Source organism: Neopsephotus bourkii, unplaced genomic scaffold (assembly GCF_033783945.1).
Source record: "Neopsephotus bourkii isolate Nb327-2 ecotype Australia unplaced genomic scaffold, CSIRO-AGI_Nbou_v1 NB_1287, whole genome shotgun sequence".
Taxonomy (NCBI): Eukaryota; Metazoa; Chordata; class Aves; order Psittaciformes; family Psittacidae; genus Neopsephotus; species Neopsephotus bourkii.
Genome location: NW_026901771.1, coordinates 5,320,750 through 5,334,099, shown reverse-complemented (window position 1 = coordinate 5,334,099; position 13,350 = coordinate 5,320,750). Strand labels below are relative to the sequence as shown.

Below are 13,350 nucleotides of genomic sequence, written 5' to 3'. Positions count from 1 at the left end.
CACAGAGCCTATGGGACAGCCCATACAAGAAAGCCTGGAAGAGTGATGATGGATAGGCTTAGACTCCCAAGGCCTGGAGATCATGTTCTGGCCTTATGAGATGTGCTAGAGATATCTGTAGGTACAACAGGCTAGTCAGGTTTGAGAGCAGCCTCAGGGCTTGCATGAAGAAACACTAGTTTCTTGTAGTTGTGTCTCTAAAGCAAATTTACGCATGCACAGGAGAGTGGTGAACAGCCAGATGATGAGGTCATTTACTACAGCCATAAGGTACTTCCATATGATGCATATACATTCTCTCCACAGGTGGGAAGTAATGCTGAGGAGTAACACCATGGATAAAGGGAAAGATATAGACATTTAGTGAGGCATTTTCTAAAATATGGAAATCCAGCCCAAATTATAGTAACATAAGAGATTGCAAAGTGCAGCAGGGGAGATATAAAATGGAGATTAAAGAGGGTATAAGGAGCTTTGCTGAACAAATCATACTGTGGCAAACCCATGCCCAAACTCTGTGGGCACCTGCCTTCCCCCTGGGAACAAAACACCGCTGTTCTGCTGAATAAGACAACAAGAGCTGGTTACAAAGGAGATCTCAGGGTAGAGAGCCATCCCTCCCACAGTGCAGGAGCCGTCCCACAGAGGCAGCCTTCATAACAATGTGCAGGATGCAAACATAGTGAGCTGTCAGCTGGCTCACCCCAGGGAGGCATTTGGGGTACATTAAATTTTCTTCAGCTATTCCAGTAAAACAGCCTCCTCAGACTGACAGCATTGCAGCTCCATGAGGATGGGGACGTGAGGAAATTCAACTCACAAAGCTTTCTGGTCTCCTCTGTGCCTCCGACTTCTGCTTAGGGTGATGGTTTCTGCCTATGAAGGAGATGAGAGTGACACAGTAGGGCTGGTGATTGTGATCAGAGGCTAAATGTTGCCTACTTTCCAGTAGTATTGACTTATTTTTTAGACTTCATGACATCTTAGTGTTGTGAAAGAAGCTTGTTGGAGATAACTTTCATAGAAACAAAATGGGAAGGATAAGAACCAGGAGCACATTGCCTTGCACCAGCTGATGCGCAGCAGTTTATCCATCTGCACCAGGGCAACATGCAACTCACAATCCAAAGCATCTTAGGCATAAGAGCCATGAAGGAGGGTAGCCTCCTGGGATAGAACACACAGCACCTGGGAGATTCCAGGAAGAATAAGGATGAAGGGGTCCTGGTTTGGTGAGATGCAGGCACTCAAGATGCTCAGCTTCTCTTTCAAGTCTTCTTCTTCCATGTGTCTGATCCAGGGACTGCTGTAACTTGTTGTGTAACTTGTCCTGGCTTTAATTTAGTCCCTGCACATAGTGGAGAGCTATACATGTCATCCACTCCACAAGACAACCTCTGAGCCTAACACTACAAAGCATTATGCTAAGCTGCTGCTGGGCACATGTGCAGCAGCTGTGAGGGTCAGCAGAGAGACCTTTGTGTTTGTAACACCAAATGGACATTTTGCAGACCTGATCTTCCCCTCTTATGACAGACACAGCTTGGCCACGTGTTTCTCTGCCTGGTGACTGGGTGAATCACACTTTGAAACTGAAACTACTTCATTACAGCAGGAGAGCTGCCTGTGTGTGCAGGGAGAAGCAAAACACTACTCCCTGCTATGCAGAAACGTACTGTGGGGATGTTGACTGCTTCTTTCCAACGGGTTGAAATCAGCTCTCCCTCTGTGTGTGTTACTTTTTGTGCCCATCACTAACAGAGCTCTGCTTACCAGTTCTTTTAAAGAAAGCGGTTGGAAGATGCTGCCTTGCAGAGATAGGCACGTGGGTAATGGCCATCAATATTATCTTTAGGATAGCCCAGCTAACCAGAAGGCTGAAGCAGGAGGGAGGAGGTGCCAACAGCACAACCTGTTTTGGTAGCTGAAAACGTAGAAGAACCAACACCAGTTCACCAAACCCAACAATTAGCTGCCTTAGGAAACTCACCACTTCATCCATGGCTAGAGGGGGCCCAAACACATAGAGGTCAATGTATTTCTCTTCTCTGGGCTTTTTCACCTGCGGAGGTGAGGGTAAGAGTGACAGTAGAGAATAACTCGTGGATTCCCCAGAGTGAGAAGGGTCAGAAGCATGAGAAGATGGCACAGCAGATAAAGATGTGAACTTCCAAGTAGATGATAAGCGGTTTCAAACACCTGAGGAAGGAGGGCTCAGAGTAGCCAAGCTCTTAGCCAAAGCAGGCAGTGGCTTATTCAAATAGCTTTTCGTATAAATGCCTGTGGGACTGAGGGGCTGGGAGGGGGGTGATTATTGTCACTGTGTTTTACAAAGAAGCTAAAGGTGATCCAATTATAAACCGGAGAGCCTTACCTCAGAACGAGGAGAAAACACTGAAAAAAATCATTAAAGATAGAGTTAGAAAGCTTCTAGATGAGTCTAACGTGATAGAGATAAACCTGTCTGCCAGCTTCTGTAAGTGTGACTTGTGCTTCTCTAGCCTATTAGGATGCTGGGGAAGAGTTAATGAAATACAGGTCTGAGGATAAGGGAGGGTGGGGGGAATATAATTTATTTAAACTTTTCAAAAGCCTTTTGATAAAGTCTTTCACAAGAGGCTATTAAAGAAATTTGTTACCCGTAGGGTGGGAAGCAAAGTCCTGACATGGATTAAAACCCAGATAAGAGGTAAGAAACAAAGGAAGGGAATAAGTGTCCAATTCTCTGCATGAAAGGAGGTTAATAGCAAGATGCTCCAGGGATCAGCATCAGGACCAGGGATGTTCAATATGTTTATTAACGATCTAAGAGAAAGAGGAGAACAACAGAGATACAAAATTTTGCTGATGGCACAGTTTACTTCTTGCAGGCAATTTATTGGCTGCGTTTGATTCCCTTCATGTGTTCATGGCTTGTCTATGAATAGATTACTGGTTTTACTAATAGGCCTATAAATATAATTGGAAGTACGGCTCAGTCAGGTGAACAGTACTGAGACTGATTGCAGGAGGAGAGCTACAGCTGCTGAAACATCAGCCTGGGATGGATGCAGAATCACAAAGCAAGAAGGTTTCTGCATTCAGCCCTCCGTCAGCTCCATAAGCACTGCTTCCTGCAACTGTTGCTTCTTATGTCACTTTCTGTTAGTGCAGAAGGACTGTGTTATAGCAGTGCTAGGACACCCACCCATACCATCATCGCAGTGGTTCATACTTATACTCCTAGGCTTGAATATTCTATGGATTCTATGGCCCTTTGCCAGCACCCCCCAGCCATTACCCACATGTATATTTCCTGGGGGAAGCAAGCACTCATGCACACACCTTTAACTGTATTATTCTGCATTGCCAGTCTTGATTTGGCAGATCCTTCCTCGTGCAGCCAAGCTTTTTACTGCAAGCTTTAGGAATGAAGCACATGCTTCACCACATCACTTTAATGCTGCCAGAGATGCTCTCCTACAGCTGTGTCCTACACCCTGCCCCATCCAGATCCACTTTGCGCACTGCCTCCACATGCCAGACTTCTTATGGTTCCTGTTCACTATTCATCACACTGACTGAAACACTCAGCTCCTAGCAAGGTAGTTATTGTAGGCAAGTTAAAAGTCCTCCTTCACAGTCACTGCTGACACATAAGTTTGTTCAACTCGCTGTATTAAAGTCATTAGTGCCAGGCAGGCCTGCAGAAATGCTTTATGTCATCATTTTCCTCTATAGTACAGCAACCAGTTTTTTACACAGTTGAGGTTGCTACCTCAGGGTACCTCAGCACTTGCTGGAGGCTGCCTGTATTTACATCTTTTGCTAGACAAGGAACATCTTAGAGACACGATTAGCGGAAACTACATGTTCAAGTACTCCCTTAAACTGAGGTTTTATTGAATTGGTCTTCATTGTTTAATTGGATAATATTTGATAATAATTGACTTCCAGCCCAGGGCTGCCAACAGAAACATTTTGGGTTGTTTCTCCTCTGTGGCCATCAAATTTCAGTTTATGCCAGTCTCCTGTAAGGAGGATATGAACTCTCTTGGCTGACCAGAACAAGCAACAGAAGTTTTGACTGACCAGACCATGCTGGTTTGTCCTAGCACTGTGTCAGCATGACAGATGACAGCCAGATCAGCACAACAGAGAAGGAGGAGTGCTAGTTAGTCTGTACAATTCCCTGGCACACAAGGTGTTACTGCTGAGGAAGAAATTCCCAGGTGAGATCTGATTTGATTACACTGAGGTTTATGTGAGCTCTTTCTTTCACCTCCTGCTGGCTACTGAGGGATGAACGGAGTAACAGGGGTACTCTGGGTGCAAGAGCCTTCAAGAACCAGTAGCAGCAGGGTTGATGCAGTTGTTCCCATGCTAATGAAGTCTGACGTTTGAAGGCAATGATTCCTCCTGCAATCCACTGGCATTGTCTCTTGACACTTCTCACCAGCTGGCAAGTAGGAAATAAAAGAGTGTTCTGGTGTCAGTGGAAAATAAGTGGCTGCAGTGTGCAGTCGAGTGGCTGGAGGTTTCATAACACTGCCTTCGGTCTTTCACAGATATATGCAACCACACATGAGCAGAATGGCCTCCACCTCAAAGCTACTACGTTCTGTCAGAAACAGGCTGGAGCAGCCAGGCAGTCGCTTGACTAACGACACAAAGGGAAGGTGCTAAGAAGGTGAATGCAATCTGAACTCAAGCTCAGCATGCTGCAAACAAATTGAGCTGTTGCACTGAAGTTGTGAAGAAAAGAGATTTTCCTATTACTTATACAGCAGCCTAGGCATCAGGGGAGCAAGCAAGCTGGAAATGGAAATTCCCATTGATGAGAATTTGATATTATTGTCATTGCAGAAACCTGCAGGGATTAGTCACATTACTTGGAATTTTTAAACAGTGTAGTTACAAACATTTAAGGGAAAACAGTGGGTAAATGTATAGGGGTGATGCTCTGCATGAAAGCTGCCACTGTGTTTTCCAGTTACTTAATTCTTCAGAGCAGAGACTGAGCCTTATATTTCCTAATAAAACCTTTCAGGCTACTGGGGCCTTTCAGACACAACAAAATTAACAATTTAATAATGATTCTGCTCATCACTGTGGCATATGGAAATGCAAACTACAGTTATTATGGAAGGATTTTGATTTGAAAAGGTGCTACAGGTTTTATGCAGTCAACAGGAAGCATCACCGATGCTTATGAAGTTTAGAGATGATTATTTCCTACTGTGAAAACATTACATTCAGGTTGAAGTAAAAGTCTACTACTGCTCTCATTAGGAAGGACAAAGAAGAATGAAATTCTGGCCAGGAAGCTTGTTGGTTGCCTCTGGAGGGTAGGTCTCAAGTCAAAAGGGGGTGCAAGCTGAAACAGATGTGGAAATGAGTACGAAGTAAGAAGTCAGACTCACTGAATGTATTCAAGAACACATTGCACTGATATGTGCAGGCTTAATGGAAGCAGTCTGGGAGCGATAAATAAAGAGAGAGAAACAGTGAGGATGATTATAAATAACTTAGAAGAATGATAAGCTCCTGGATTGCAAATTGGCATGAGAAACTATTCAGTGATCCATGCTTAACAGCATGATTAGTGTATGACTGGTTAATAACAGTGTGGAGAAATGTCACTGGGAATAGCAGACATGTGCACCTGCATAAGCTTTTGGACAATATTAACAGAACAAACAGGTACAAAAAGGATAGAAAGATTGCTTTTGCACTTGCAAGTGTCCCTGCACCTGCACTAAAGGGCTCACACTTGCCTGTCCAACTGATCACCCGGCTGACAGTTAATAAAAGGTTATACTCTCTGGATGCTCATTCAAACCTGTTGCAGCAGGAGCTGCCAGTCCCTGGAAGCAGCTACAGGCACCAGTGATCATGATTTGATTACACTGAATATGAGTGAATGCAGTATGATGCCAAGTGATAATGTATATATAAATATATATACACACACACATACTTGTCCCTCTGAAAAGGCTAACTCCCCAAATGTAAAAAGTAAGATTTATTACATATATGTATATATTTGTATAAATACTAATTTATGTATCAATGAGAATTGGGATCTCCTTCACGGAAGTTTTTCAGAGGTCTCAGAAGCCAGTGTGGCACAATCACATAGAATGATGACAAGGAAGGAAAGCTCAGTAGCAATGAGCAGTAAGAGAGAGAGTGTAAAATTCAGAATGCTTACGTACCATATTATGAGAAAAATAGGGGAAATGGAAACAACCAGTATTAACCAGAAGATTGAAGTTAAAAGTAGTTATATAGGAACCTAAAGATATTTTATTTCCTTGCCTTTTTATAGACAGTAAGTAGAAGAAGTGAAGTCATCCCATATTACACTTGGGATGCCCCTTGCAGGAAGGACCTGCAAGGAACCTGACCAAATGCAGAGGGCTTTCTGGAGCAGTGCAGGAGTGAATGCTGCATCTGAATTTGTCCCAGAAGAAAACACGTGTACATAAAACTGACTTTGTTGGAGCTGGGGCTTCCTTCATTTATGTTGTTAGCCCTAAAATGGAAAAGAAAGTAAGCAAGCAAGCAAGCAAGTCCACAATGAGGGAATTTGAGGGCATACGCAACTGCCCAGCCAGCTTCCCACTGGCAGCCATTGGTATTGGGGAAATCAGGAGGAAGGTTCTTTCCAACCCTAGCCATTCTATTATTCTACTCAGACACCAGATCTGAACTTAGTGACAAAAGCTCCAACCCCAGCAAACCAAGTGTTCAGAACCTGTGTCCACTGCAGCAATCTTGTGGAAGCCCCTCAGGAGGAGCAGAGGGATTATAATGCCACGGCTACACAAAGTCTTGCCACAAAAGAACACAGGAAGCTGCAGGAGAAGGAGTGGGGCTCTAGTATAACCTGTCTCCATGATGTGTCCTCAGACAGGGAATGTTAGCGGGACAGAGGGAGTCCGGAGGGATGTGATGTGAGGATGGTGGGGAGGGGAAGGGGATCCTCAGGGGGGTCCTCTCTGTTTTGCTGAGGGAGTGGTGGAAATTTCTGCCCCCTTCCATTGCTGAAGCAGTGTGCTGGGTGTCAGTGTGATTCTGGATGTCACACTAACAGCTGCTTCTGGATGCGACATTTCATGACAGTGCCTTTTCAGACCCCGGCATCACAGCTGACTTGTACCCAGGCAGCAAGCAGGGCCAGGGATGCTGTCAGGATCACTCCCACATTCAATTACTCACAGCAGCCTGTGCACACACATTGTCACTCAACCTTGCCTCCCCAGTCCCTTCCTAGAGGCAGAGGTGCTTCCAGCAGCAGAGAGCTGCTGTCCATCAGAGGCACCGGTGCCTCTGTCCTGTCCTCTTTCCTGCCTGAAAAACACAAGCCAAGGTAGCCAGGCTCCACAGGGAGGTGAAAGACGGGATTAAATGACTAGATTCATGTCCATCACCTCCCACAGCCTGCATAGGAGGCACACAAGGGACTCTGGTTAATGCTAGGCCATGAGACTATGAGAAACAGCAGGGGAGGAGAGAGAGAATAAACGAGTGCTGACCTGGGACCTGCAGTACTAGCCTAGGGCTTTGCACTTGGCAGCTCCTCATCAACTTGGTGGTTGTCAACTTGCTATACCAGTCAGCACTTCTCCCTCTCTCCCTTTCCCTTTCATCTAGGTTGCTGCAGTTGCGTTTAATGACACAACAGATGTATTCATTTGCATCTTTATACAGATCTCTAAGCTCTACAAATGGGTGGGTGGGTGTGACCCCATTTCCCCAAATTATTCAGCACCTTTCAGTTATGCATTTCTCTCTTTTCTAATGTCTTTTTTGAAGCACAGGGGAGCAGCAGTGGAGAATTACTATGCCGTTTTCTCTGAAGCATCTGGGACCCGATCGCTCCCCTGCCTATGTGATTCCCCCTTGGAAGCCAACAGGAGCCATGGAGCTGTCTGTACACAGGCAGACTGCCTCCCCCACCGTGTACACACACTTCCCAGAGAGGGGGAAAAGGCACCGGTTTACCTGACATACCCCCATACTAAGCGGAAGATGGCTATGGGAAAGAAGTAAGGGAAAAACAAGCAACACCCTGTCTATTTATTGAGGGTGATGACAGCTCTGTTGCTGCCATCAAGAGATCTGTAATCGCATCTATGGGATGTGGGTGAGTTAAAATATTTCCCTTCTCCATCTGAAGGCAGTGTTTATGCAGAGCCGCTTGAAGCACACTCCATGGTTATGACGCAGGGAAACGCTATCACTGACGTGGATGATCTCAGCATGGATTGGTGCTGGTGTGTGCTCTACAGAGCTTCCTCTGCATTGGTGCCCGGCTCCCTGGCCCTCAGCCACAGGGTACCCTGCTAGAGAAAGAGGGTATAAAAGGGCAGGGAATGGGTCTGTACACAATGCTAGTTCCCATGGGAAAACACACGGTGGTGCATTACCCCTGAGTCTGGAGCACAGCATGTTCATGTCCTCACAGACTGAGGACAGGAGACAAAGAGTGAAGAAGAAAGGAAGGGAGAAGATTATTCCTCACTGACCTGTCATACATACCTCAGCAACACATCATGGAAGCAGCCCCAGTTGTTGTATGGTGAAGTTGGATGCATAAGATAGAACAGCCCCTCTCCTGACTCTTCTTATACCTGTCCCTCACCCAGGCCAGGTGGTTCCAGGGCCATGTGTTGGTGAGATGCTATTGGTGTGACACCCTGTGAGAGCAATGAATGAAGACACCTGAGAGAGAAGCTCAGGTTTAATTTAGGGGCTGGGCTTTGTGCATAATGGCCACAGTTCTAATGTAATCCCATCACTGCGTGTGTGCTGAGCACTGCTGTCAATCAATGGCACTTTGCATCAGTACATTTTCATATCAATATGTATGTTCTCTTGCTAACACTATTATTATCATTTATTATTTGCATTATTGTTGTGCCTCAAGGCTTCAGCAGGAGTCAGGTCCCCTTTGTGCCTGGTACACACACATGGTGAGACGCAGACCCTGTTCTGCACGGCTTCCAGACTAAACACACCGTAACAGGCACAGTGTGGGGAGTCTAGGGGAAAACAAAAGCATTTGGAAGCTGAAGTGCTGGATCCAGCAAGCCAACAGCAGAGCTGGGAGCAGACATGGGCTTGTGGTGGCTTCATATCCAACACTCTTCCCACTAGAATTCACCAGTACCAAAAGCTTGGCAACTTTGATTTCTTTTTGGGAAGAAAATGGATGAGACATTTTACAAGGTGGAAATTCCCCCTAATCTCTCTCTCTCTGAATACCCCCATGTGCTGGAAGGCCAGGATGCACATAGAGGAAAAAAAAAGTGCCTCAGGGAGGGGGGAAAAGTACATCCATCATTAGTCTGCCCTTTCACTGGCATCCCTGTGTAGAAACCAGTGGTGACCCCTGTAAGGTCCAAGGCATGGGACTCCTTGCTCCAGCCCACGGTTGCTCTTGGGAGTGTAACACAAAGCTTTGCATTGTGTAATGTGAGATTTCTTCTCCCCCAAAAGCCCTGCCTATAGGGATTGCCTCAGCACAGGAAGCTCTTCTCTAACACCCTGGGTACCACTGCCAGGGGTTTGCTAGCAGTGGAGGGGACACGGGCTACCTGACATAGGAGGGGTGAGGAGCTACTCCATGCTGGTCCCAGTCTGTCCTCTCTGCCTCCGTAATGGATGGCACCAACCCACTGCACCCCAGCGTTGTGGCCCCAGCCAGAGGGTCCCCAGATCTCCTCCTCCAGCAGTACTTAGGGACTATGGCACCACTGGGGCAGGGGGCCTGAAGGGAGGGACTCCATGCTGGGGGAGCATGTGTATAATGTCTGTGCCTGTGGGGACCCATGCTGGAGCAGGGCATAGAGAAGGGAAGAGCAGTGGAAGAGTGAGAAAACAGGAGTGACAGCAAGAAAGAGACTGCCTTCACTGCCCATCTTCGTACCTGAGAGACTGGCAGGGACTCAGTGTAAAATGCAGTGAAAATGGAGGAAGCGGGGCTGGTTGGACTGAACCTGGGGAACAGGGGCTTCCCTTGGTGTTTAATTATCTCTGTTTTCTTTGTTTTCCAACAACCAAATCAGTAAATAAAAGCTTATGTTAATTGTAAATAAATCAAATTCAGTGAAATTCCCTGAACTGAGACTGCTTTGCCTGCAATGAAAAAATGAAAAATGCCAGTGGAAAAACGGGAGGCTTTTAGCTGACAAGGCTGTAAGGAAAAGCTTCAGAAAGCAATTTGAGATCATCGACAAAGCCCTCAAACCAGAAGTAGAGTGCAAAAAGCCCCCAGTATTTCTCTTGTTATAAACCTGCACACGGCCACTGAATGTGCAGGAACAAACATCAGCAGATGACAGTGGAGACCGAGACACTACATCTAAGTCATGGCTGCTGAATGGATCTGGTGTGACCAAAGGAGAGTATCTTAAGACAGGTTGGTTTCCAGTCCTCATGAACCAGCCAAAAGAGAAGCAAAATACCAGTACACGCTCTTATGTTCCCACATCCTTTGCAGACTGCATTGTTAATCAATCAGCCTAGCCAACGACCAGGCATGCTGGTAGCTAAAACACTGGTAGGTGCAAAAGCAGTAGGTCTCATCCATTGCACACTGGTTCCCCTGTGCACTGATCTGCAATTACAGCCACAGCAGCCATTTGTATAGAAATCCAGTAGATTACTGCTCAAAGAACAGGGCAGCCGTCTATCCAGATCAATAGAGCTGGGACTTCTGATGCAATTGAGCAAAGCCAGGGCACCTCTTCTGTCTCACAGATGGCAAAATTCCCCTTTATTTTGACTGAGATCAGTTCTTTTCCACACGTGCTGAGAGCAGCTGTTTGTTTTTCATAATTGCCTTGCAGTCACTCTAACTCGAGCCTAAAAATGTTGTCCCTCAAATAAAATCACAGAAATGTCCCTGTATAATCCAGTACCAGCAGCAGTAACAGGAGAGAGATCTCAAGGTCCCACAGTAAAGCGGCTGGTGAAATGTAATAACAGCAATGGCAGTCAGATTTATGTAACTTTTACAAAATCAATAGTACCGGACTCTCCAAAATGACTTGAAAAGCCAGACCCCATACAAATGTAATTAAGCACAGATGGCAGCATGCTTTCTATGCTCGTGAACACCGCTGCAAAGCTGTGTTCACTTGAACGTGAACAGCAGTTGCCTTGAACTTGCTGTTGTTGATGCGAAAATACCATTGTCACTAATCAAGGCTGTTTGTAATGTAACAGGCACTCATCCTTATTTTAATGGGATTGGTGTGTGAGTTTCAGTGCTCTGCAGGTAACAGGTAGGAGATGAGATGGAGTTGATGAGATAAAGTTTCACCCATAACATCCAGGCTTCATTCAACTTTCTGCCTCATGTTTTTACCAAAGCAATGTCAAAAGATTTCTTTGCAATACAAAAGCATGACCCCTTCCCCATCATGAAGCAACAGGCCCTCGTAAGGAGTGGGTGGGTTTGTGGTGCAGGTGAATGAGTGCCGTGCTGAGCACTCATAGAAACGTTGAATAGTTTAGTTTGGAAAGGACTTTAAGATCATCCAGTTCCAAACCTCTCCTATGGGCAGGGAAGCCATGCGAAAGACCATGAAGCCCAAGGCTCTGTCCAACCTGGCCTTGAAGACTGCCAGGGATGGAGCATTTATCACTTCTCTGGGCACCCTGTGCCAGTGCCTCACCACCCTCACAGTAAAGAACTTCTGCCTTACATCTAACCTGAACTTCCCCCCAACCATGTCCTCCTGCAGCTTAATGCAATGGCTTTTTTCTCCTTCTGTCCCACACCACCAGCGCTCCCATCCCCTCCATCTCGTATCCCAGCTTACAGGGCCACAGAGAAAACAGTCTGGAATTAAGACTGATAAAAAGGTGACAAAATTCCAGTCAGTACGAACATCATAAACGTGGGTGGTTGAGAAACGGATGGAGGGAAAAGGGTGATAACACATTTTAATTTGTTCAGTCTTCCTTCATGCAGTGTTTTGTTTTCCCATTGAATACAAGGCACATGGAGGTAGAGGGGTGGATGTCATAAAGCTGTCATCAGGCTGTTTTCCACACTTATTTTCTGAAATTTGAAATGACACTGAAAGTTGAAATTTGGGAAAAAAAAGAAAATTCTCCCCAGAGCTATCTGCACACCTCTGTCATCATCTTAAAAGGAGAGATGTATTTTTAACAGCCTCAGGGGAAAAAACATGTTAAGAAAGTTCAGGAAAGCCTGAGTGCTGTTACCACCCAAAAATACTTCTAATCATTAAAGGCATTGCCTTTTTAACCTTCTCAGCTGACTCTAACACTTCCCCTGGCTTTGACTAACATCTTACTCCACCAACACGGCAGTCTGCTTCTACAAACAGACCCTGGGATGTCAGCTCATGGGCAACTCCTGCACTGCTAAAGCTGGGAGTTGTTGCTCCTGTGCAGAACTGGCCTGGAAAGGCTCTATTCAAGCACAGATATCTAATGCAGTGGTTTTCAACTTATTCAGCCCTGCTAATGGCTTATGGGTTGTGTCAAAGGGAAACACAAAAGGTAATGAAAAATCACTCTAACATCTCCAAAACGACATTGGTGATAAAGGGATCTCTACACTACCGGGCAATTTTTAGAGGTCCACAAATAGGACTGAAAACCATAGTGAGATGCTTCAGTCTGCATTAAAGCCCCTGTATCAGTCTGCCCTTCTGAGATGCCAAATGCTTGCTGCTGGCTACTTCAGTATAAAAGGGTACTTACCTAAAGGCCTAATAGTAAGAGCTTGTAGGAGCTTACCAAATTAGTCTAAATTAGAATTAGTCCCTCCACAACCAGGAGTTGTGGAAAATTTAAGGTTGAAGAGTATATTTTTTTGGTCTGTTTGCTTTCCAGTTTTAGTCTTTATTCCATTTCATTTTTATATTTTTGTCCTCTTTCTTCTTTGGAGCCCTCTCATCTATTCATTGAATTGGTTTTCACTGTCAAACATATCATTTGCAGAAAACCTACTGAAATTGTTAGTGAGAAAATACGGATTTGCTGTAATTGTTTTCACAAAAACTAGTAAACCTAAAGTGTGGAAAATTATGAATGTAAGCACCAGAAAATCAGACTGATTTTGCATTGCTGAGTTGCTGTCAACTTCCCCAAAATATAAACCCCCACAAATGTTCTTACTTTCAAGGCTGTTTTTTGTTCGTTGGTTGTTTTTTCCATACTTCCTTTTCCACTCACTGGACTATTCCTAGTTTCTTTTTTCTCTTTAAAAGCCTGGACTTTTTATAGTGGTGGTTGTGGTGACATAATAAACAATCATGTATTTATATTCTGATTTCATCAATCATCCTATAAGACTGTACTATTCCATTAGCAGGGTAGTTG

The 13,350-nt window shown here is 45.1% G+C and overlaps 1 long non-coding RNA gene across 2 annotated transcripts; it reads right to left on the bottom strand.

Annotated features, from left to right (window-relative positions):
• Positions 1 to 230: 230 nt before the first annotated feature.
• On the bottom strand, positions 231 to 8,572 carry LOC133218830 (uncharacterized). Of its 2 annotated transcripts, none has more exons than XR_009727275.1 (2): positions 8,527 to 8,572; positions 231 to 876 (listed from the first exon to the last, which is right to left on the bottom strand). It is a non-coding gene; the product is annotated as an uncharacterized LOC133218830 (long non-coding RNA). The 2 variants fall into 2 exon arrangements; XR_009727276.1 differs by lacking the exon at positions 231 to 876 and adding an exon at positions 8,044 to 8,330.
• Positions 8,573 to 13,350: the final 4,778 nt, after the last annotated feature.